Here is a 3647-nt window from a genome sequence, read left to right as displayed (position 1 = left end):
AACTTTCTCTTGCTTCACTTTCTGTTTTTTGTAGCTAATTTACTCGTACTAGGCCATGGATCTGGGGTGTAGATGCTTCTACATTGTAAAATAATGTGCCCCTTTCCTCCAATGCTATAGCATGCTAGACGAGTCACTCCGAGGTATGAGGGGGAACACAATGTGTCCTTAGACGCTTATTAAATACATCTGACGGATCATAAGAACCTCCACATTTTATTACTCTTTTTCAACTTGTCCTGAGTGAAATATCTTTAATTTTTCCTATCAGCATTCCTTTGCTAACTCTTGTTTCTTCGGGTAGACGGGGTACAATTTTCTTTCGACTATGCAATCTAAGAAGACAACGGGGAACAACGTAGCTAACTTTCACATGAAACATTATGGTAGTGGCTGATAAATACAAATGCCCCGAGTAATGAAGCTACTTAAATGTGACAAGGGTACTAAGAATATCCCGATCAGTTCGAACTACCAATCGCAGCTCGATCTATTGTATTTTGAATTTTTGTGTAAAATTAAAGATTATACAGAAAGTATCAGATGAATACGAAATGATTACCTACAGGAAAGTTCTTGTATTCTATTATCATCTAGCCTTCATTTATCACGTCCACTGCCTTAAACTCCTCCATTTTTTACGATTTTGTGCTCTTTGTTGGTAATTTTTGGTGATACGCCTGATGCATTTGTCTGCTCTTTGTCTCCAATTTGGAATTTTGCTCATCCATCGTTAGTCATGCATTCTCGTTACATGGCCTGGCCAGTTCCATTTCAGTTCCGCTATGCGTTCCACAACAGCAGCAATACTAGTCGTTCTTAGCAGATCTTCGTTTCTTATTCGGTCCCGCAACGTCACTCTCAGCATAGACCGTTCCATTCGTCTCTGTGCCACTCTCAATTTCGAAGCCGTAGTCTTGGTTAGAGTCATTGTTTCCGCCCCATAGGTCATGACCGGTAATACGCATTGGTCAAATACATTTCTTTTGAGGCTAATTAGTATGTTGGCCCTAAGTGAGACTCGCAGTTTTCCAAAGGCTATTCACGCTAAAGTAATTCGTCTTTGGATTTCGCATGTTTGGTTATCCTTGCTGATTCTTATTTCATAACCCAAATACGTATATTTCTCCACCAGTTCTACCACTTTATCTTGAATAGTTAAATAGTTATAGTTATTGAGGACCACGTTTGTCATAAACTTAGTTTTGGTCAAGTTCATTCTGAGGCCCACCTTCGAATATACAAAGTCCAATTCATTTAACATATCTGTGGCTTCTCCTAAATTATCTGTGATAAGGACAATGTCATCTGCGAAACGGAGATGGTTAAGCTTTTCGCCGTCTATTGTTACTCCTCTGTGGTCCCAATTGACCATCTCTAATGCCGTTATGAATAATTTCGGTGACAATGTATCTCATTGTCTTATCCCACGTTTTATTTTTATTGTTCGGGTTTTATCGTGTATCTTAACAGTCATAGTGGCATTTTTGTAAATATTGTAAATAAGTTCACTATACCTATGATCAATCCTGCTGTCATTCATTGCTTCTATAAGGCTGTCTATTTCGATCGTGTCGAACGCTGTATGAAAATCTGTGAAAGTGAGGACAAGAGGTTTGTTGTATGTTATAGATTTTTCAATGAATGTCTTTGCTGTATGAAGGTAATCATTGGTACCCTAATTTGAACGCAATCCTGCCTGCTCTCTCGGTTGGTGGAAATCTAATTTTTTCTCCAATCTTAATGTCACTAACCTAGTGAAAAACTTGATTCATGATCTTCTTTGAAATAGCTGTTTGTATTCCTGTTTGATCTTATCGTCTACTTTCATATAATTCCTCGTAAAACTCTTCGACGACCTGTATTAACTCGTCTCTACATGATATTATTTTATTTTGCTTGTTTCTTAATTTATGAATTTCGCATTTCCCATTCGTTAGTTTTCTATGTAGTACTTTTAGGCTGTTATTTTTCTCTGTAGTGCGTTTAATATTATCGATTTTAAATTTCCTTAAATCTCTCCTGATTGCCTTCGAAACAGTTTTATTCATTTCTCTTAGAGTGTGGCTGTATGCATTTTTATCGCTTCTCATTTGTCTTCTTTGATCCTGCGGCGTTTCAGTATATGGACTTATTTTACTATCTGATTTTCTTTTGGGACAGTGCACTTGGTGACTTTCTTGTAAGGTGTTTATGATGCAATTATTCAAGTCGTTAAGATCGTTCTCGGAGATTTCATGCAGTAGTAGCTTATTATTGATATGTGCCTGATATTGGTTGACATCTAATGGGGGTGTCCAGATACCATGAGATTTATTTATAATCATTATGTTCCTTTCTCTTTTTATGTTGATTTGGACTTTCGCTCGTATCATTCTGTGGTCACTGGTTGTGGCAAACTTGTTGAGTACCGTTACATCTTTAATTAGTACATCTTAGAAAATAATTAGTGACCATGAATGTTGGTATTTTCCAGGGTTCCTATTATTCTTTTGAAGCTGGAATAAAGAAGAAGGGAATAACGAATTGGTTGTTTATTATATATGAACTATAGACAGAAAAACATATATAGATCGGTTTGTGTGAACTGAAACAGAGATGCAAATATGAAAAGGCTGAATACAAAGCAATACTGGAGGCAGTAACCCTATTTGTTAGAAATAAGAAAATATTAGAGAGGGATCTGCAGCAAAAATAAGAGAGAGATGGATTGAGAAGACTAATTATTCATGTAATGCACCGGGCCAGAGAGGACTTACTGCATGATTAGTCCCGTTGGGAGGGAAGACTTTACTTGGTAGGTAGGGAGCTATGGGTGAATATGTGAAACGTAAGTCTAAAACGTTAATCATAAAAAAACTTTTATCATCTATTAACTTCGAGTTTTTATCGAGGTTAATCAATTTCTTCATTTAAAAAAACGTTTCTTGGCTTATTTCAGATGCCCCTGAAGATGCTCTAGTGAGCGAAAGTACTTGGGACAAGATTTAATTAATAAAACTGCTCGATATCTGCATTTATTTTATCAAAGTTAAGAATTTTATATTCATCACTGAAGCGCATATGGCTAATGGTGTGAATTAAACAGAATGTACGCCACTGAGATATTTCAAATTAAAAATCATTTAAATTTCTCGTTTAATTTGTGACAAAAAGTCTTTCTTGTCTATTTCCTGCCTATTTTTATGTAAAAAAAATATTTTAACGCGTATTTTTCATTTAATACATTGTCTAGTAGACTACTCTCAACAATAATATTGTCAGTTATTTTATTTAGTTAGTGTTAACATTTATCTAATGTTTAAATAAGAAATGCCAAATTAGGATTTATTTATTAGTAAGCTTTTAGTGTGCTATAACATTATTTTTAGTAATTAATTTTTCTTTTATCGAAAAGAATGTAAAATTTTACAAATGCGGTATTATCAGAAATGCTTAGGGTCTGTGGTCGAAGTAATGGAAATATGGAAGTGACCACTTTTTTCAATATTATTCAGAAATTGTACGTATTTTTTTTAAGTTCTGTACACAAGGTGTCCAGTAAGTACTTTGCCTACAAAAGAAAAATGAAAATTTTGGAAAAGTGGCGATTTATTTCTCAACATAGTCTCCTTTTACTCGATTCACTTGACCCAGCGATCCTCCAA

The sequence above is a fragment of the Diabrotica undecimpunctata genome, chromosome 10 (assembly GCF_040954645.1).
Source record: "Diabrotica undecimpunctata isolate CICGRU chromosome 10, icDiaUnde3, whole genome shotgun sequence".
Taxonomy (NCBI): Eukaryota; Metazoa; Arthropoda; class Insecta; order Coleoptera; family Chrysomelidae; genus Diabrotica; species Diabrotica undecimpunctata.
This window is presented reverse-complemented; position numbering follows the sequence as displayed.